A 23,351-nucleotide genomic window follows, 5' to 3' on the forward strand; every position below is an offset into this window, starting at 1 on the left:
CAGCACCAGTTTGATATGAGATTTCTTGGTTGGATGAAGCTTTTTCAGGGTGAGGAACACTGCCATAGCTTCCAGTACATTGATATGAAGCTGGTGGAATGGTAGGGACCAGGTTCCCTGTACCTTTTTGTACTGTGAGTATCCTCCCCAGCCGCTTAGTGATGCATCTGTGTGGATCACTAAGGACGGCGGAGGGAACTGGAGCGGAATTGTCTTTGAAAAATTCTTGATTGTGATGGTAATTGCTTCATAGCAAAAGAAGTTAAAGGAAAAGGAGGTTTTAGCGCCACTGTTGGAGGCGCCTATGTTCGTGGTTGTTCCAGAATCGGCAGGAGTGTTGTGGATCTCGTCGTTACGTGAGAAACGCCGCGATTTTCTGATGCAATGCCTCGTCTAGATTCATCTCGCCAAGTTCTAGAAATCCCTGGAGTCGGTGACGTTCGCCGTAGGCTCCGCCCCCAGAGTGCTGTATAAATACGACGAACGAACTTTGGAGAGCAGTGATCGTAGAAGAGAGAGAGATCGTAAAAGAGTGATCACCAGTTAGTCACAGAGAGCCACAGATCATATTATCAGTGAGAGATCAGCAGCAGCAGAGATCTTCCGTGAGATACGAGAAAAGGGAACCGACGAAGTATCAATCAAAAGAAGAGTTGGTTGGATATTGGTCTAGTCGTCTTCAGGTGTGGTCTACCGTGTTATCTCGACGTCGAGTAGACTTCAAAGAAGAAAAGGTCCTGTTACCGGTGTTGGGGAATTCCTGCCTTACAAGAAGATTAGTTTCTGCAATACGGAGTCAAGAGGACATCTGCAATCGCCGATCTACATTTATGAAGCCAGCGCGTCGAACCGCCAAATCGAGTAGCAAGTATTTGAATTGCCGCACTGTTCCCCCAGTTCATGCAATGTAAGATTCTATCTATTTATGTAAATAGGAGATACCATTCTGCATTTACCTTTGTTAGTAAGCTTGTAAATAAATCTTTGTTGTGTTAGTGTTTCTTTCTATATTCGTATCCCCAGTTTCAACTGTTTGTGTTGATATATTTTTTTTTTTATTATTTCATATCGAACCTGAAGCGGACCTCCCTCAGAGGCCGTAACATTGTCTCTGAGATCTCAGGGTCCGTAACATTTGTGGCGACCTTGCCAGGATATCAACACCATAACAGTTTGAAACAGGGAAAATATAGAAAGAATCAGAATGAGTGAGATGGTGAAAGAGTTTGTTGAGTCGGGTAAGCTACTAGGTCTAGAGGGGAATGATCTCCGTGAGTATGTTGAGAAGAAAGAAAGAGAGAAGTATGAGAGAGATGAAAGAGCGGCTGAGAGAGAAGCAATGAAAATGCAACAAGAGAGAGAAGCAATGAAAATGCAGCAAGAGAGAGAGGCAATGAAAATGCAGCAAGAGAGAGAAGCAATGAAAATGCAGCAAGAGAGAGAAGTAATGAAAATGCAGCAAGAGAGAGAAATGTTGGTAATGCAGCAGGAAGAGAGAGAGAAAGAACGTATGCATGAGTTGGAAATTGCTCGGTTAAGGGAAAGTACTCGTAACAGTCAGTCAGGCGAGAACGAAAACGAAGCTGATACTTTAGGTATGAGTGCAGTGCTGAAATTAATACCAAAGTTCGATGAGGAAGATGTTACGACATATTTCATGTGTTTTGAGAAGTTAATGGAACGAGTAGGTTCTCCTAAAGAAACGTGGACTTTATATTTGCAGTCAGTTTTGAGTGGTAGGGCACTTACTGTGTATAGTTGCATGTCTAAGGAGGAATGTGATAATTACGATATCGTGAAAGAAACCGTTCTTAGCGCGTATAGGTTAGTACCGGAGGCGTACCGTAACTTTGTCTCTGAGATCTCAGGGTCCGTAACATTTGTGGCGACCTTGCCAGGATTCGAACCTGGAATCTTCTGAATTATTTTTCTAAGTTTGGTCTGCCTCGTACTATTCAGAGTGATAATGGTAGTAATTCTGTATCCAAATATTTCAAGGATAGAATGAAAGAATTAGGCATCAAACTCGTAACTTCCACACCTTATCATCCCGAATCACAAGGCATTGTGGAGAGATTTCATCAAACGTTAAAGAGTTGCTTACGGAAATTGTGTAAGAACTTCGAACACGACTGGGAAGAAAAATTACCGTTCGTTTTATTAGCTTTAAGGTTAGCCCCGAGCGACACTACCGGATTTAGTCCATTTGAGCTTGTTTTCGGTCACACCGCTAAAGGTCCTTTGGAAATGTTAAAATGTAACTTAATGAATAAAGAAGGTAGTGAGGACTACATCACTAATCTAGAGCATTATAAAAACAGTTTAAGGGATGCTTGGCAACTAGCGAAGGAGACCGAGAGTAAGAGTCACGTGGAAACTAAACGAAAGCATGATCTTAAAGCGAAAGAGAGACATCTCTGTGTAGGAGATAAAGTTTTAGTATTAGTCCAGAAAGAAGGTCCCTCTTTATCGTATAAGTTCGAAGGTCCTTTTTCGATTTTAGAGAAGAGGGGGAATCTGAATTATTTAATAGATATGGGTAAACGTAGAGCAAAGTGGCTGCACGTAAATTTGCTCAAGAAATATAACGAACGCCCTGTGCCTATAGTGACGGTGTCCCAGAAAGAAATTAGCTTTGAGAAAAACTCTGAGGTGCTTAAGAATTTCGAAGATTTTAATCAGGGTTTAGAAGAGGAAAAGGTGAGGGAAGTACGTAATGTTTTAGTGAATTATCCTGAAACTATTAGTGACAAACTAGGCCTAACCAATGTTTTAGAACATGATATTGAGTTGCAGGACACGAAACCCATTAGGCAAAGTCCATATCGTCTGAACCCAGAAAAGGCTGAATCTGTGAGGAAGGAAATTAGTTACATGCTAGATAATGATTTGATAGTACCTAGCGAGAGTGAATGGAGTTCCCCGGTAGTTCTGGTGAAAAAGGAAGATGGATCAGATAGATTGTGCATTGATTTCCGGAAGGTAAACAGTGTAACGAAGCAAAGTAATTTTCCCTTGCCCAGGACTGACGATTGCTTAGATAGAATCGGAAATTCCAAGTTCATCTCAAAGCTTGATTTGGCTAAAGGTTATTGGCAAGTACCTCTAAGTGAACGAGTCCGGAAAATTTCTGCCTTTATAACGCCATTTGGTAGTTTCGAGCCCAAAGTTATGGCTTTTGGCTTGAAGAACGCAGCCAGTACCTTCCAAAGGTTAATGAATAAAGTTTTAAATGGCATCAACAACTGTGTTGTGTACTTAGATGATCTTGTGATATTTTCAGAGACTTGGGAGGATCATGTAAGGATTTTGGCGAGAGTCTTGAGGGCCCTTACCAAAGCGAATCTCGTTCTTAATCTAAAGAAGTGCGAATTTGGGAAAGCCTCTATTACTTATCTAGGACATAAGGTAGGTCTTGGTAAAATCTGTCCAAAGGGTCGGAACATAGAAGCTATCGTGAATTTCCCAATCCCAACAACTAAAAAACAGGCCATGAGATTTCTCGGAATGGTTTCGTATTTGTGTAGATTCGTACCAAATTTCTCGGAAATAAGCGCTCCCATAACTAATCTGTTTAAGAAAGGACGCAGTTTTGTATTTGATGACGCATGTGTGGAAGCCTTCAACAAGTTAAAGGCTATAATGATTCACGAGCCAGTTCTATTATTACCCGATTTTGGTAAGGAATTTAATTTAGCGATCGATGCCAGTGATATTGGCGTAGGAGGGGTTTTGTTGCAAGAAGTGAATGGAATGAAACTCCCAGTTGCCTATTATTCAAAGAAACTGAATAAAGCGCCACAGAACTATTCCACTATTGAAAAGGAATTGTTTGGTTTAGTTACAGCCTTGCAACACTTTGAGATTTACGCGCGTAGCGGTTCTGTTTTAACTGTGTATACTGATCACAATCCGTTAGTTTATTTGGAGAGGTTTAGGAACAAGAATAAACGTCTAATGCGTTGGAGTTTAGAATTACAAGACTATAACCTGAAGATAGTCCATATAAAGGGAAAGGATAACGTATTAGCTGATAGCCTCTCTAGAGATTTCTCAGAATGAGTAGCCTAATAACCGTTTTCTGTTATCGCACGAGTGAGTGTGTGAGAGGGGAAGCGTGCGTGTTTGACTGGATTAAAGCTTTATGCAGAATTGTTTCCCCGCTGTTTAATTTTTGCTTCTCTTTAGAAAAAAATAAAATCAGTTGATTTCATTTTTTTTCTCTTTTGGGGGGGCGTGTGATGGTAATTGCTTCATAGCAAAAGAAGTTAAAGGAAAAGGAGAACGCATTTTCGAGAAGTTCGGCAGCAAGGAGGTTTTCGCGCCACTGTTGGAGGCGCCTATGTTCGTGGTTGTTCCAGAATCGGCAGGAGTGTTGTGGATCTCGTCGTTATGTGAGAAACGCCGCGATTTTCTGATGCAATACCTCGTCTAGATTCATCTCGCCAAGTTCTAGAAATCCCTGGAGTCGGTGACGTTCGCCGTAGGCTCCGCCCCCAGAGTGCTGTATAAATATGACGAACGAACTTTGGAGAGCAGTGATCGTAGAAGAGAGAGAGATCGTAAAAGAGTGATCACCAGTTAGTCACAGAGAGCCACAGATCAGATTATCAGTGAGAGATCAGCAGCAGCAGAGATCTTCTGTGAGATACGAGAAAAGGGAACCGACGAAGTATCAATCAAAAGAAGAGTTGGTTGGATATTGGTCTAGTCGTCTTCAGGTGTGGTCTACCGTGTTATCTCGACGTCGAGTAGACTTCAAAGAAGAAAAGGTCCTGTTACCGGTGTTGGGGAATTCCTGCCTTACAAGAAGATTAGTTTCTGCAATACGGAGTCAAGAGGACATCCGCAATCGCCGATCTACATTTATGAAGCCAGCGCGTCGAACCACCAAATCGAGTAGCAAGTATTTGAATTGCCGCACTGTTCCCCCAGTTCATGCAGTGTAAGATTCTATCTATTTATGTAAATAGGAGATACCATTCTGCATTTACCTTTGTTAGTAAGCTTGTAAATAAATCTTTGTTGTGTTAGTGTTTCATTCTATATTCGTATCCCCAGTTTCAACTGTTTGTGTTGATATATTATTATTTCATATCGAACCTGAAGCGGACCTCCCTCAGAGGCCGTAACATTGTCTCCGAGATCTCAGGGTCCGTAACATTGATCTCCGTCCACGGGCAGAATCTCTTTCGTAAGATCGCTGGGATAGGGGCTAGTTTGTCCCGGGATCTGTTGTTTGCTCTTGAACGCCAAACCCGGTTTATGTCCTTCAGTTTGGCTTTTAGAAGAACGTCCGTTACTGAAGCAATTGGAGAGAACCTAAGATTCTTTCTTGGTTCCTCCGGGACGTCTGCTTGCACTTGAGAAATTGTCTGGTTGCTTTGGCTATTTCTCTCCTCTTCAACGGCGGAATTGATAGAGTGTGGGAGTTCAAGTCCCATTGAATGCCTAATCACTGGAAGCGGGACTCCGGTGTTAGCCGGGACTTGGTTTTGTTTATCTGGAAGCCTAGGTGTTCCAGAAACCGGATTACTTTGACCGTTGCTTTGCGGCATACTTCGATGCTTGTGGCCCACACGAGCCAATCGTCCAGCATTATTCCTTGAGACCTTAGTTCTTGAACAACTGTCTCCGCCAGTTTTGTAAATATCCTGGGGGCTACGTTGAGCCCGAACGGCATTACTTTGAAAGAGAAGGCCTGGTTTCCTAGTCTGAAGCCTAGAAATGGGCGGGAAGTGTCTTGCTACTGGAACATGATAGTATGCATCTGTAAGATCTATGGAGGTGGTGACGGCCCCAAGGGGAAGTAAGGTCCGCTGTGAAACGGTCAGCATCCGGAACTTGCCGCAACGAATGAATAAGTTCAGACGGGACAAGTCTAGAATTATTCTTCGCTTGTTTGAGCCTTTCTTTGGCACGCTGAACAAGCGACCTTGAAATTTTAAATGCTTGATTCTTGACACTACTCCTTTTTGAAGGAGTTCTTGAGAGTACTCTACCAATTCCGCTGTTGGTTGTTGATGAAAGGTGTTGGATGGAGGGGGACCTTTGAGCCAACTCCATCCTAGACCTTTGGACACAATGCTTTGGGCCCAATTGCTGAACCTCCAACGGTGACGAAAGAGGAACAGTCTCCCTCCTACCTGGGGATTCTCACTGGTTTGAGGAAGGGTGTGCACCACGTCCTCCTCGGGAACCCTTGCCTCGGTTGGAGGCTCTTCCGCCACCCCGTTGACGGAAGGCGCCTCTAGCTCTGCTGCCCCTGCCAAACCTGTTGAAGGGCTGAAAGGACTGGCTTTCAAACACTGGGTTGTAGGCGGGGGAGACAGTGTAGGAGGTCGAAGCCTATGCCTGTTGCGGCGATTGTGTCAGCAGCACAAACTGCTGTTGTGGCTGTGACTTAGAAGTTGAAGGTTGCGGTACTTGTGATACCGGAACCGCTTGCACTAGAGTCTGCTGTTGAGGAGCCTGGAAAGGCTGGAATTTCCTAGGCTTCTTTTTTTATTTTGGATTCGATCCAGCTGACTCCGGTTTGCGTTTGTTGACCAGTCCCCAGCGAACCCTTAGACTCTGATTGAATCTAACTGCCTCGCAGTGAACGAAGCCTGGAAGAGGTCAGAGCCCCAAATGGATGAGGCTAAAAGCTTGTTAGGCTCATGGCGGATCGTGGCCTCCAGCATTACATGTTTCCTACAATTTCGCCCAGGTATGACAAAATCATACAAGTCACATTGCATCGAGTACAAAAGTGACTTGGGAATGATCTTGAATAACGGCTCTTCTCCATAGATTAGAGCCGATACTTCCGTCATCACTAGCAAATTGAGGGACCTGCACAGCCTCATCCTGGCGTCGTATTCAGTCTGGATGAGGTTGTCTGACAGCCTGGGCAATCTCTCGCTGAATTGAGTGATGGCGCAGTCCGGCTTCAGCTTACCCACTGAAAAGGTGGCCGGAAGATCTACCCAGTGATCGTCAGTTCCGGGGAGCAGGAGGGAAGTTGGTTCTGTCTCCCGGAGCTGGGGCATGGGTTCGTCCTTCATCGCGGCTTGCAGGGTCAATTCTGCTACCTTCAATGTGAACAGGATGGGTGTCTCCTCGTCCACGGTGAAGATCGTGAAGGGGCTCTTAAATGCAGTAACCTTGGTGTTGGTACACTGCCACTCCTCCAGGGTACGCACCCATGCCTGCTGCGCCTGATCTCGGGAGAGAATTACCATCTCTTTCGGGACCTTGTCTTCCCTTCTCATAGCTGCTTCTGTGAGGTGGACATAGCCTATGAAAGGGGGCTGTAATCCTTGCGGATGGAACTCGAAGTCCTCAATCCTTCGAGTTCCGCAGCCCTCGATCGTCAGCATGCCGTCCACATAAGGAGCATAAGAAGCAACCCTCCAAGGGTTGTTTGGGGTAAAGGCAGGAAGGGTAGATGAGTCCGGCATCAGCAAGCTTTGAGCTGCCAGGCCAGACTGTGGAAGTCCTGTCAACGCGTTCTCACGGAGATCTGCAATGAGGTTCTGGGTAACCAGCCTATCCGAGATAGCCTGGATAGACTGCCCTGACTCCTCCAGAGAAGATGAGAGTTGCACAAACATCTCTTGGAACTTGGATTGTACCAAGTTCCCGACCATGCTACCCATCTGCTGCATAATATTGGCCAAAATATTTGCAGAGAAGGTGTCTGGGTCAAAATGGGAAGGTTCTACCTTCTCCTTAGGAGTCCTGGGTCTGGCTCCCTTGGAGGTTGATGCCTTAGGGTCGGAGGGGAAGGGCTGAGCCCTCTCCTTAGAAGACTTAGACTTCGACCCTTTAGAATAAGAAGTCAGCTTAGCCTTGTCAGCTCCGGGATGGTGAGCCAGAGACTTACGGGCAAGGCTGGTATCTGACTTCTTTGACAGAGACTTCTGCAGCGTTTTAAAGTCTCGCTTGCCTTTGACTTTAGTGATCGCCAGGGCAGACTTCGGTCTGACCGACTGAATCCCCCCGGTGACTCCCTGGAAAGAGGTTGAAGTAGAAGGGGAAGAAGCTCTAGATGGGCTCAAGGAAAGCCCTTGAGCCCCTACAGTACCTGCCTCACTCACATTCTTACCTGTGCCCATGCCTTCCACCGTCATTGGCTCGAGGTCCAGGTCTAGGGGAGCTACTTCCTTGGCGACCTCCTGCGTCGCCGCCTCCTCTGAGGGCTGGGCAACTTCCTCCTGGATGAAAGCGATCAGGGGAGCCGCCGCTTCTGGGTCCACGTAGGAGGTACTCTTCCCGCCAGGGAAGATGAGGGTGGCCATCTCCTTGGAGAGGATATAGGGTTGGCCCTTGGAAACATTGCGGCCAAACCCACCAACCCAGGCCTTCAGGGTGGCAAGAGCAGTCTCTCGGATCGCTTGGGCACCCTGAAAGAGACGGTTAGTATTAATACTTAAGGCTACTTAGATTAAACTATGACATAACTTAATGGACATATCAAAGACTATATCTGTCATTGGTACTCATTGCATTACTGTGTAGAATTTGAAACGCCACCCACCTCAGAGGAGACCTGGTCTACAAGTTCGTAGCATATAAGGCTACTCTCATGGTGACATACCAGGGACTTGTTGAAGCGGATTGTGCAGGTGGCGTGGGTCCGGCAAACCTCATGCCCACAGGGGTCTTGTAGCACGGTGTTACAGCCTGACTCCATACAATGGGTGACCTGTAAGTGAAATGACACATGAGTATCATCACTAACGTTTCGGACTAAGTCTGTGATATGATATGTCATAACACCGGAGTGTTCCGATGTTAAAAGGTAACAAGGTTCAGTCTCTACCTGCTCTTTGACCGTGTAATGTGGTGAGTCGTCCGACAGGATCGGTAGAACAGCTTGAAACAGTGTGTCTCCGGCGATGCCGGAGAACAGTGTAGTCACTGAATCAGGAAGACCACCTAATCCGTACGCCGGAGCGAGGAGTAGTCCGAACACCGGGTGAGGAGCAGGAGGGGACCAATATAAAAACGGCAGAGTTTGATAACTCCGCCGTCTATAACATAAAACTAGGATAAGATGGTGGATATCCCCAGAGGGGTAGAGGGTTCTCCGCCAAACTTAAACTAAAGATAATGAATGTTATATATATGTAAAACCATGCATGTAAAAAGCGTACTCTTGTATGGAGGCCGGGGCCTCTTTAGTATATCACCAACCTAAAGCGGACCTGACTGTGCTGGGGTCCTGATCCGCTGGAGCGGGAGGGGATGGTGACTAGCGGCAGGAGAACACAACCTGAGAGCCAAGGAGAGCCGAGCCCAACCGAGCCTGGTGGCCAACCGAGGCTCGGCCGAGCAGGGTCCCCCCCTACTCTACAGGGGAGAACGGCATGGAGCCGACCCGCTCGCCGAGAGCCCTCCAGCTACCTCCCCTGTCCCCCTCGAGAGAGGGAGGGAAGGGAGGATGCTCGGATCGGCTGCCTAAGACAGCGTGAGCGAGCGTACCTCCCCCCAAGGTGGGGGGGAGAGGGGCTGGAAGGACCGACGTGGGATGGCTCATACGCGGTCGCCTGGAACTCTCTCAGCCATGTGGTTAACCACGCGATGAGAAAGGCCATGCGATCAGAGGAGGCCTATATGCCAGCCAAAGCTGTCTCGATGAACATGAGAAATACAAAATAAACATCCTATCGTAATACGGGGGGGAAAGGAAGAGAATTTCAGATGGTAGAGAAAGAGAAAAGTCCTGGAGAAGCTGGGTCGAGCTAACCGAGAAGGATGGACGAGCCTGGCGACTCCGAGCAGCTAGCCTATATGCCGTGACGAAAAAACGCTGTGCAGGCGGCCAGGGTGGCTCGAGGACAAGGGAGAAGAACCATAGTCCTTCGAAAGGGTGCCTAACGAAGAAGAAACCTGACAACTAAAATAAACATGCATGCATGAAATTCTAAGCTGAAAGGAAACGACGTAGGCTACGAGCTGAGCATGAGCTCGGATAACATCCCCCGCGTGGATAAGGAATAAAACGTCAAAAAATGCATCATCGCAATCATAAGAATGTACTGCTAAGCAAGAATTGAGCCCAAACGGTATAGGGGACTGAATGGGGCACGAAACAAAGTAACACGCGGGAGTGAGCCGCGAATGGCGGCATGGGGAAGGTGCCGCATGGGACGCCATCCATAAAAACCTAAATAAATCGGTTAAAAGTACCCAGGGCAGTCCCTAAATGGTGTTAAACATTAATAGCAGTACTTAACTTGGATGCAGTAGAAGCTTGACATTCCATGGTGAATAAAGAAGAATTCCAAAGAGAACACAACACAGAGCAGAAAAACACGTGCGGTGTGGATCGTGGTATCGGAAGGAATTATGTCAGAGGCGCTAGCCGTAACGGTAGCGAGTAGTGGGCCTCAGATCAGCTCCTCTGTAGATGAGGGATTTTGAAGAAGGATGAATCTAAATGGCAAAGGACCTCTGGTAGTATTTTCACTCGCCCCAGAAACCATACTGACACCTTAAATAAGGTGAGCGAGCCAGAATATTCTGGCATTTCCATATTAGCTTTTTTTCTCTGGTATTATAGCAATATTTATACCTTAGAAATGTGTGCTAAAGGGACATTTCATGTAGCAACACAGGCTGAGCCCAGAAAATGTCATCAAACCATAGGCTGTGGGTAAAAACAGTTAGGCTACCTGCCTACTGAACCGTGTCATTTAAGAGAGTGAGAAAAAAAAAGGGATTACATTTTTTGAGTGTTTTTACATAGTATATTTTGTTACAAATATGGGGAAGGTGGATAATTGTTTTTTGCATAAAGTTTTCAGATTAAAGTGTGATGATTGTTGTTTATCAACATAATGAGTCTTCAGTTATGTGGTATTGACAAGGGTAGGTGAGGAAGGGTATGGAGCTGCCCTTGAACAACTCTAGATTTTTTTAGTCGCCATCACCTGGATTTTGGCATTATCAGCTGGGTCCTGACTCTATTAATCCCGATAATTTAGAAAAATGTTCTTATATATTACTAATATTTCATACAAACCATATAGAATAGTATTCCTGAAACTGGTAGCATGGCAGTGTGTTTTACTATAAAACACAGGTTCTGTACAGTAAGGCCCATTCTCTTTTCTTAGTAAAATTTGAGTTAGTAATCCTGAAAACCTTTAACTTGTATTTCAAGGATAAAGAATAGATTTAGAAGATAACTCTGTAAGACAATCATATAGAGGTATAAAAAAATTGTTTCAGCATTTGAGAAATTGCCCTTAATTAGTTGTCCCCCAATTATGTAAAGCTGTTATTTCATCTATGAGTCAACAAACCAACCTACTCAATTTGGTCTGCACATTATACTTACTCATTGCTTACATTTTCCCCATTAGAGCTACATATGTCTCCAAGAACCTTTGTTTCCAAAAACTGAACTATCTTCTTAAAGGAATATACTATAGTACCAGTCAGTTAATTGCTAGCTATAATTTCAAGGTGATCATAATTTTGATTTTCTTTATTGCATTTTGCAATGCTGAAATTGCAATTTTTTACTCTGGTATTGGTGAGAAACCTCCTGTTCCCAAGAATTAAAGAAACTGGTCAATGCCTTGGAATGTTATTTCATACTTAACCTTCTTTCTCCCACACTATTTTTCATAATTCACCGATTTCCCATTCTTGACGAATCCTATATGCAGGTTATTGTTTTATAATATTTAGTAGTGTTCAGGCACTCACTAGGCCCTTTGCACTGAAACCCCTTCATCAAAGGAACCTTGCTGCGTATGTTGAAGAACTCCATTTTCTGGCTCCACTTTTCAGTACAGGTTCCTCATCTTCAAATATCACCCATCCTTTGACCTATTCCTTCTAAAGACCACTGCCTTGATTAGTTTATTTCCTGTTTTATCTACGTAGATTTATGACTCTACTCAATGTTTTTCCATTCATTCAAGACTGAGATCTGTGCAGTCTTGAGGGTCGATTACTCTGTGAAGGTCTCTTCAAGCTTCAGCAAGCATATGTACACACTTAATGAAGAGGATTGAACACCTATTACAAATTTTCTTTTGACCTGCTTACCTCAGTGGATCTGTTAAATCTGTTAACATTTGTTTTGTCTCTAATCTAGCCATCTTCCTTTCACTGAGTCTTTACATCTCACAAGATGACTAACCCCTTCCATCTTTTTTTCTTTCATGAAGCTTTTGGTAAGCTTTTACTTTTCATAAATTTTCACCTCTTCACATAGCCCCTGAACATAACTGGTCTAATTTAACCATTGCCTTCATAAAATCTTACTGATCTACCAGATTATTCACAATCATCTGATTTAAGGATAATGAACCTGACAGACCTAGTAAAAAAGTCAACAATATTTTTGAAATGTCTCAGTTAGCAGAAAATCTGTGGGTAAAAAAGTATAAAAGTCTTAATACACAGTGGAACCTTGGTTTTTGTATGCCTCTCATTTCGTACGTTTTGGTTATCATTTACTTTTTTCCAAAATTTTGTCCCGGTTATTGTACATTTCCTCGGTTTTCGTAAACTTGGTAGCGCTCCATCCGGGGCACAGTGTGTGACTGGGCCCCATATGAAGCGCCCAAACAAAGCATCCCGTTTTCTCTCATGACCGCACGTGTTTCTTGTGTTTCATGCAAGATGTCGCCATAAAACTCATTGCAAAGTAGTCATCATGAGGCCCAAGAAAGGTGCAAGTGCCACCCCTTCGATGACAAAGACCAGAAATGTGATAGAATTCAAGAAAGAATTTGTAGCGAAGTATGAAAGTGGGACATGTGTAAGCTGATTTCGCCAGGATGTGTGGCAAGTCAGTGTTGACAATCAGCTCTATACTAGCAGAGAAAGATGAAATCACAGCAGCTGATGTTGCAAAAGGGGTCATGTCATTATCTAAACAGAGATCGCAACTGGTGGAGGATGATGAAAAGCTGGTTTGAAAAATTCAGAAAGCGCACGGGCATCCATAGTGTCATACAGCATGGGGAAGCTACAAGCTCAGATAAACATGCCGCTGAAGAATTCGTTGGTGAATTCAGAGAATATCTTGAGGGTGAAGGATTCTTCCCACAACAGGTCTTCAATTGTGATGAGACAGGCCTGTTCTGGAAAAAATGCCAAAATGGACCTACATCACACAGGAGGAAAGTTCATTGCCAGGGCACAAGCCTATGAAAGACAAGTTAACACTCTTGTTCTGTGGAAACGCCAGTAGGGATTTCAAAGTGAAACTCCTACTTGTGTATCACTCTGAAACTCCCCAAGTGTTCAATAAAAACTGTCATAAAGAATAAATTTCCTGTGATGTGGAAGGCCAATAAAAAGGCATGGGTCACGAAACAAATTTTCGTTGAGTGAGTCAATGAAGTGTTTGGCCCAAGTGTTAAAAAAAAATACCTCAATGACAATCAATCGCCGCTCAAGTGCCTCCTGGTAATGGACAATGCTCCTGCGCATTCTCCTGGCTTGGAAGATCAGCTGTTATACGATTTCGAATTCGTCACTGTGGAGTTCTTGTCCCCTAATACCACTCCTCTCATCCAACCCATGGACCACCAAATCATCTTGAACTTCAAGAAACTACATCAAGGCACTATTCCAAAGGTGCTTTGAAGTGACCTCAGACACTGGTAATTGACCCTAAGAGAGTTCTCGAAGGATTACTTCAATATCTTCAACTGCATAAGCCTTATAGCCAAGGCCTGGCAGGGAGTGACTTCCCGAACAATGAACCCTGCATGGAGAAAATTGTGGCCAGAGTGTTACCTCCAGAAGGATTTCGAGGGGTTTGAGGCTGACCCCGGCGACCCTACGCCTGTTGTGGAGTCTGTTGTGTCTCTTGAGAAGTCCATGGGGTTGGATGTGAGTGGCAAGGATGTGGAAGAGCCAGTGGATGCCCACAAGGAAGAGCTTAACCACTGAGGAGCTGCAATACCTTCAGCAGGAACAGTAACAGACGGCTGATGAGGAATCTGTGGAAGAGTAGGAAGAAAGAGGGGGTACTGTGCTTACTTCAGTGATCAAAGAAATGTTTGTGAGGTGGAATGACTTACAAAATTTTGCTGAGACACATCTTCCTAACAAAGACGTAATCCGTGTCTCTAACTTGTTTAATGACAACACTTTGCATCATTTTATGTAGATATTGAAGAGACGTCAGAAACAAATGTCTCTGGACAGTTTTGTTATTCAAGAAGGGTCCAGTGACTCTCAAGCTGGTCCTAGTGCCAGTAAAACACGAAGTGGGAAAGTAACCTCAGACAGTGCTACTAAAAAACCTAGAGAAGTAACCCCAGAAAGGTTCATGATGCCTGAAGTCCTTCTGGAGGGGGGATTCCCCTTCCAAACAGTAACCTCTCCTCCTCCCTCTCCCCTCCTCTCCTTTCTCCATATGCTAACAAGTGTCTTCCATGAAGGTAAGAGTAATGTTAAATGTTCATTAATTATTTCATTATTCATTTATGTATATTTATTTCTCATTCTTTTCTGTATGTAAAACTTTGCTTATTTCCTGTAAAATGTATTTTTGGTTAATATTTTGGGGGGTCCGGAATGCATTAATACTATTTACATTATTCCTTATGGGAATTATTGTTTCGGTTTTCATATGTTTGGATATTGTAGGAGGTTCCAGAACAGATTATGTACGAAAACCGAGGTAAATTGTTATGATATGCTTTATATCACTAAGACTTTCCCACTGATCCCAAAAGCACAAAACACAAAACCAAGCTAAAGGCAAGAAAAAACATGTTATTGAAATGAATGACCTTTTATCATCTCCCTAGATGGAACTACTGTACACCCAGCCATTCAGGAACTTTAAGTAGAGCACTCATACCATTCATTAACCCAACTAAGAAATTCTCATAATGTTAAACCACTGCACAATATAAACACAGCATTTTTTCTAGTAATATATTATAGATACTAGGTTCTTCAGGCACAGTGAATGACCCAGAAAACCATTTCTGTCCATACAGGTTGAACTTTAAAATATGAAAACCATTGTCCTAAGCACTTCAAGGGACAAAGATGGTTTTGCCATTGTAGTTCAATTCAAAATTGAACTACAAGATAGGAGCTGGACTATATTCGACCAGGATTACTACAAAGTTTCCAATAACCCATTCCCAACACGGTTAGTACTACATGTACATTCAAGATTCTGGGTATCTGGAAAACTAGTGAAATACAAGAACAAGAGTTAAATAAAGAGATAAGTTTCTTCATCCACACCACTACCCTTATGCTAAAGGGTCCATTACTTTGATGCATCTTCTCCAACAACACCAATCAAAAGCATCTTCCTTTGCTGAACCCTACTTCTCCAAATCCTTCTTCACTTTATCACTCTATCTAATCCTTTGCCTCTCTCTTGACTTTCTACCCCTAACAGGCCTCATCCAAACCCTCTCCACTACTCACTCCTCAGCCAGCCTTACTAAATGACCAGACCATCTCAAATCTCAACACTTACATCAGTATATCTGTACACCTCTAAAGCAGTGAGATCCCCAAAATCCACCTTAGCAACTTCATTTCTGTTCACTCCAGCTTCTGCTCCTTCTTTCTTCTTAATGCTCATATTTCTGAACCGTAGGTCATCACTGTTCTGATAACAGCCCAACAGATCTTTATTTTCAGTTAATTTAGCATTCTTTTGTAACAAACACACTCGCTAACACTGCCACTTCCCTCCATTCCAGCAGGCTGCTTTTATCCTACTTTGAACCTCTGTTTTACATCCTCCCTCCTGGCTAAAAGTAGAACCTTAGTATTTGAAATTCTCTACCTGTTTTAAATCTAGATATCTATCCTGTATAAATAACCAGTCTCCTGCTTGCCAGATACCATAACCTCAGTTCTACTTACATTTACCTCTGAATAATATAATAGATTCTTGCCACTCTCTCTTACCCTTTTGAATTCTTTAGTTGCAGCTGTAATCACAAAGATCATCTGAATATAACAAATCCCATAGATTTTCACTCCTAATTGCTTCACTCAATACATCCAAAACCAGTACAAACAGAAATGGGCTAAATGCCAATCCTTATTGTAAGCACACTCTAAACTTCAAACATTTCAGTTTTGCCACAGGATGTTATTGCTTCTGTCCTTGTACTTTCATACATGATTTCATCCTACTTGACCAACTTTTCTGGCACTTTCCTCTTTTTTAAACACTTGAACATTACCTCCTTTGGCATTTCATCAAATGCCTTCTCTAGGTTTACGAATGCACAGAACTTCCATTACCTTCTTGCCCCATTTACTGTAATTGTCTTATTATGAAGACAAAGATAACTATACCTCTCCTTCAAATACAACCGTACTGCTGTTCACCCATCTTCACAATTTCTTACATTCTCTCATCCAGTATTCATTCTAAAACCTTCAACAAATGTTCTGGTGGTTAGATTCCCCTTTAACTGCTACACTCCATAAAACCTCCCTTCTGTTTAAACATATACAATCACAATTTCTTCCCAGAATGCCCTTAACAGTTCCAATATTCATTCTTCCCTCTAAACACAAAGTATTATACCTTCAGTTTTTCAACTGGTGCTTTTAATGGACTTGATGGTTGCTTATTCTTTATTTTACCAATAACCTTCTTTGTTTTAATAGATTGTATGCAGTCACCAGCCCCTCTACTATCCCCACTTTCCATAAATGCCTTCTTTTATTTTCTACTTAAAAAATTCTTATAATGATCTGACCATTGTTGTTTTATGTCTTCATCCTTATGCAAGATGTTTCCTTTTAAAGCTTTGATCAAACCTGACTGACCCAGATCTTGTCGTTGCTTTTCCCCTGCATTTGATGGTCTGTAATATCATTTTCATCTTCCTTTTGTTCCTAATCTTCTATTCAACTCCTCAGTAGCTATTCCAGTAGCCATGCTCAATGTCGTCTTAGTCTCTCTACTCTTCTCTGTATCATCCCTCAGCACCTTTGCACATCTCACCCAATCCTTGAGAGCCCTAGACTCCCGCCTAATCAGCTGACATGAGAAAGAGTTTGGCATACTTCTCATCCATCTGCTATCAACTGCAGGCATGTACAATCTTTTGTACCTTTGGGGTTAAGGAAAAGCATTCACTTGTGTTTGAGATTTGAGATATAACTATCTAAAGAGGTCCTCTTCAAAAGAAACAAGGGCCAATACAATACTTCATCCAGATATGGCTGCTGATAAAAAAAATTTCTATACAATCATTTGTTTTGTCCGAGAGTCCTTGCCATTTAAAGTCTTGCTAATATATCTAGCTTATTTGTCCAGTACACAGGCAGATAAAACAGTCTTAGAAAAAAAACTGGAAAAAAGTGAGTAAATCATAGAGGAACAAGGTCTGCCAAACGTTATCTTTTCATCCATTCATGAGAATGCTCTCAGTAACAGGAATGAGCAATAATTCTAATGACATGCAAGGAAAGAGAGAGAGAGAGAGACCTTACCTTACAGACCTTACATCTTGTTCGGGTTGCCCCAGGTCCCTCAGTGTGAGGCACCTCTAATGTCTACCAGAGAGTTGCTAGTACATCTTCCGGTATATTTTGCATCTTCCAATCTTGGATGGTCTGGGATGCAGCTCAAATATTTGTCGAGCTTATTCTTAAACACATCTACGCTCACTCCTGATATATTCCTCAGATGAGCTGGCAACGCATTGAATAGACGCTGCATTATCGATGCTGGTGCGTAGTGGATTAATGTCCTGTGTGCTTTCCTTATTTTCCTGGTATAGTTTTGGGCACTATTAATCTACCTCTGCTTGCTCTTTCTGATATTTTAGTTCATGATATTTTCTGCTATTCCTTCTATCTGTCCATGCCTGAATTATCATGTAGCGTTCTCTTCTCCTTTCTAGACTATATAATTTTAAGAATTGTAGTCTTTCCCAGTAGTCTAGGTCCTTAACTTCTTCTATTCTAGCTGTAAAGGACCTTTGTACACTCTCTATTTGTGCAATATCCTTTTGATAGTGTGGGTACCATATCATATTGCAATATTCAAGTGGCTACGAACATATGTTTTATAAAGCATAATCATGTGTTCAGCTTTTTCTTGTTTTGAAGTGCCGTAACAACATTCCCATTTTTTGCTTTACATTTTGCCAACAGAGTTGCTATTTGATCATTGCATAACATGTTCCTATTCATCATCACACCAAGGTCTTTAACTGCTTCCTTATTTGTGATGGTCTCATTATTAGGTCCCTTATATGCATATAGCTTTCTTTCTCTGTCTCCATAATTTATTGATTCAAATTTATCAGAGTTAAATACCATCCTATTTACCTCTGCCCAATCATATACTTTGTTAAGGTCTCTTTGTAGAGCGTTCCTATCTTCATCACAAGTAATTTCTCTACTTATTCTTGTGTCATCTGCGAAACTACTCACTACCGAATCCTTCACATTATTGTCTATGTCTTCAATCATAATAAACAAACAGTATTGCAGCTAACACCGTACCTTGCGGCACACCGGATATTACCTTGACTTCATCCGATTTCTCGTCGTTTGCAATAACTATCTGTTTTCTGTTGTGTAAAAACTTCTTTTAACCATCTTCCTACTTTATCCACGATATTGTGTTTTCTAATTTTCTTTCGCTAATATATTATGGTCTACTTTATCAAAAGCTTTTGCAAAGTCTAAATAAACCACATCTGTTCATTTCGCTTTTCATATTTTTTTGATATGAATGTTCTCACGTGGACTAACAGTTGGGTTTGTGTACTTTTTCCGGGTACGAAACCATGTTGTCCTTTATTAAACAAATTATTTTTTTTCTTAAAGTTAAATGTTTCATAATATTTTTTCTTCATTACCTTTTCATACACTTTCATAATATGTGATGTTAGACTCACAGGCCTATAATTACTTGCCTCTAGTCTTGATCCACTTTTGAAGTAGGGGTAATATATGCTAATTTATGCTCATCATAAATCTTGCCTGTATCTACACTTTGTCTTAATAATATTGCAAGTGGCTTTGCGATAGAATGAACTACTTTCTTTAACAAAAATAGCAGGAATTCCATCAGGCCCTGCAGCAGCTCCATTTTTAATTTCATTAATAGCCTGCACAATATCAGCTTCATTAATATCTATGTCAGCTAAACTATCACTATTTTCATCCCTTACTTCTATATCATTATCTCATTATCTATTCTAGGGGTGAATTCTCTCTTATATCGTTCTGCCAGTATGTTGCAAATTTCCTTTTTTTCATTCGTTAATCTCCCTTCATTCTCAGAGGGCCTATTTCTATTCTTCTTTTATTCATCTTCTTTGCATATGAGTATAATAGCTTGGGGTTTGCTTGATATTTAATAGGGTTTTTTCTTCCAAGTCCCGTTTTTCATTTTCTTTTGATTGTATAATCTTTTGTTGCTGCATTTTTCTATCTTACTTTTAGTTCTATAACTTTCCATGCATTTTTTTCTTTTGCAAGACCTTTTTTCCACTTTCTGATTTTCTGGAACAAGATCCTTCTGTCTCTTGGTATGCATGAATGATTTTTGGTTTACTCTTCTTCTATATATTTTTCCACTATTTTCTCCAATATTTTATATAATATCTCCGTATTTACCCTTATGTCATCACTACGAAAATGTTATCCCAATCTTTGTTTAATTCTTCATTAATTTCTGACCATTTTATATTTTTACTGTAGAAGTTGTATTTTCCATATCCTTCCCACTTTTTCCATTCTTGCTTATCTCTATTTTCACTTGCTTTTGGAATGAACGTTAATTTTTCTATGACATTATGGTCTGAAATATTCGCATTATAAACTATTATTTCTTTAACATAATCATCTCGTTCACAAATACTTAGGTCTAAAGTTATTTTTCCTTTTCTTGTTGGCAGGTGATTTATTTGTTGAATGTTGTATTCTAGTAGCATATCTAATAGCTTTTCAAATTGCCTCTTATCTTCTGCACTACTATTACTCTCTTTTTTATATGTATAAGTACAACCACAATCTCCTATTCGTTCTTTCCATTCTACAAGAAAGGAAAGTTGAAGTCACAGATAGGAGAATAGTCCAGTCCTTGTGATTTCTACATATACATCCAATTTTCAATTATTAAGTCAAACTCTTTAGTATTAGGAGGTCTATATATTACTATGCTTCATCAATTTGCAGATTCAAATTCTACCGCTATTAGTTCACATTCTGAGTTACTATATTTCTCATATATTCCTTGTTTTTTGTCTTTCCCATATATTGCGGTTCCCCTTGATTCCTATTTTTCTATCTGATCTATAAGTTTGGAACCCTTTTATTTGATCATCATTCCCAGTCTCTTGGGAATACCAGGTTTCACTTATATTCATTATATCTATTTTCTTTTCATTTTGGGTTAGTTCTTCTAAGTACTCTATTTTTCTTTTGAGTTACTCGTAACTAAACCCTGCGCATTCATCACTATGATGGTTTGCGTGTTTTCTCCTTCATTTAATACTGGTAGTAATAAGGATTTTCCCATGTCTCTTTCCTGTTCTGGTATGTTGTTCTTTTTTTCATTTCCAGAAATTCTGACATTAAAAATCCAAACTTTTCCATAATATTTGATCTTCCTTCATCATAATTATTCATTTTGTGTCTGAATCTGCAATTCTCTCCGTTTCTGCAATATCCTCTTGCATAATAAATACAGTTATTATCTCTTGAGTAGAATTTCGGAGCTGATGTTTTTTGAAATTTTTGTGCTGACCTCTGCATATCTCATTGGTTGGTGGTTTGCTTTTCTCTTTTACCTGATATTCTTGATTTCTCTCTTTATTTGTTTCTTTCTTATTTTGGATTTTATTACTTGGTTGGTTATTTATTTGATTATGATTCATGGCTACAGGGTGCATATATTTGCATTTTTTGTCGAACTTACTCCTTTTCCTTCTTTTTTAGGTTTTTTTACATATTTTTGGATGCAGATCTCTGCAATCATCCCCATATCCATATATTTCATAGTTTTGACATATCTTAGGATGAGAGAGAGAGAGAGAGAGAGAGAGAGAGAGAGAGAGAGAGAGAGAGAGAGAGAGAGAGAGATTAGATTATAAAATTTTTGGCACATAGTCAAGCGCCGGAGCCGAGGGGCCACACACACAACCGATCTAACATACAAATCATTCATTCATAAAAACCAAACAAGAAACCTAAAACAATTAAGAGAAAATTACAATTCATAAAAAATATTAATATTTTTTAAAAATTTCATTATTTGCTCTGCCTGAGCACCTTCACCTAAAATATCACCAAGAGTCTTATCTGCCAGCAAACAAGCTCTACGTTTGTTTTCAAAATGAGGGCACTCCACCAAAATATGCACCACAGCCAAATCCACATGACAGGTGGAACAGCGAGGAACCTGCCTATCCGCTCCACTCATCATTAGATACCCGTGAGTATATTTAGTGTGGCCAATACGTAATCTAGCTAAAACTATCTCAGACCTTCTATCCATCCGGCTATGAGGCCAAGGATGAACAGAAGGCCTAATCGACTTTAATTTAAGATTATTATCTAAAGTAGACCAGTGGGCCTGCCACTGGTCTCTACAATAAAATCGAATGGTACTTTTAAAATCGGAAACAGGGACCCCCATGTTGGAAATGTGCCTAAGCCTAGTTGCAGCCTTAGCAGCAGCGTCGGCTCGCTCATTCCCAACAATTCCAACATGGGACGGAGCCCAACAAAACCTAACAGAAAAACCTCTTCTATTAATCAAAAGATAAAACCAATCTTGTACTTCTTGCACTAAAGGGTGGCAAGAGACTAGGCTTTTAAGAGAAGATAAAACACTCAAAGAGTCGGTAAAAATGGTAAAAACCTTGTTAGTACAAGAACTATAAAAAATATATTTAAGAGCAGTCATAACTGCCAGCAGTTCGGCTGTAAAAAACAGAAGAATCAGATGGACGCTTCTTTTTAATGATATTATCGAGAGAGAGAGAGAGAGAGAGAGAGAGAGAGAGAGAGAGAGAGAGAGAGAGAGAGAGAGAGAGAGAGAATATTTTACCCTAGTTGCTGAACTAGCACAAAAAGGTAAATTATTTATGGGTCAATCTACCTAGGCCAAGGGTTACTAGTGGGATAATGTGAAAACAAAATTACAAGAGAATTATTTCACATGGACAGAAAAATAAAGCCAAATGTAAAAACTAGAAATAAAGAAGCTACATAGGAAACTAAATTGTTAGGTAACTCCCACCCCTACAATAAAGTGTAGAGAAAAATATAATCATCTTTATAGGTATTCAGGATATGAACCCTATTCATATAGAACAGGCTATGGGGGGCTATTGACCGAGTTTTGCTGTGAGTAAAAAGGGGTATCAATATGGATGGCAAAGGAGGCGAGATGAGACAATGAGGTCTTACTGATGATCAAAAGCCTAGAGTAATTAAAACCCAACATAGCTATTCTAACCATAAGAACAGGCATAGCAAGTCACTTGAAGATAAGGATGCCAAATACTAGTAATGTGAATTATATTCAGACTATGGAAAGGACATGAGATGTTAAGCTAACATCCAGGGACTATAAAATGGAATTAGTACAATTAATTATAATCAAACATAACACTAGGGAGAAATGCAGAGGTGATCTTAACAATGAAAACAGCAAAGAAATAACAAGTATGCACAATCCTAGGGCCTGATGCTTAATTCTGGTCACAACTCTCTCGTGTATGCTTACTCCTACCGAACTATATGTAATGAAATTAGTCTCCAATTAAAGAGCTAAATCTCATTTGTTTCACCATAGATTATACAATTAAATTATGAAGCAATACTTTTACTGGCTATTTGCTACTTTTCTCTTTCCTTGCATAGGCTTCAGATTTTAACCGTACCCCCCCCCCCACAAAAAGAAAAACAAATAAACAAACAAACAAATAAACTCAAGATTTCTTAATTTTCCATCTACCTTCAGGTCTTGGTTGATACTGGTGACATTTATAAACACAATACGTATATGGTTCTTTGTTTTTAAGTGTTACGTATATGATATTCATGATTCCACAAAACAGTAATATACAATTAAGTGATTTTATATTATCTTTTAGATGGATCTCCTCAGCAAACTCATCCATTGAACTTTTAGTACATACAACCTACTTAACTTTCTTTAAATCACTTTTGGTAAAGGGGCTTATTAACTATAGGTAATAATAAATCCCAGTTGATGTGTACATTACTCATCTGCCAACTGAAATTATGATGTAAGATCAAAGGAAAATTTCATAAATGTTAATGATTATATCACTTTAGGGACGATTATCAGTATTTTACTTGGAATGGTAACACTCAATAATCTGGTCCAAGTCTAGACCTTA

General features: G+C 41.0%; 1 protein-coding gene across 5 annotated transcripts in view; it reads right to left on the bottom strand.

Moving 5' to 3' along the window:
• LOC135196196 (lysophosphatidylserine lipase ABHD12-like) overlaps window positions 1–23,351 on the bottom strand; it is a 400,246-nt gene that overhangs the window by 84,695 nt on the left and 292,200 nt on the right. The gene's annotated exons all lie outside the window — the stretch shown is intronic.

Source organism: Macrobrachium nipponense, chromosome 17, assembly GCF_015104395.2.
Source record: "Macrobrachium nipponense isolate FS-2020 chromosome 17, ASM1510439v2, whole genome shotgun sequence".
NCBI classification, from domain to species: Eukaryota; Metazoa; Arthropoda; class Malacostraca; order Decapoda; family Palaemonidae; genus Macrobrachium; species Macrobrachium nipponense.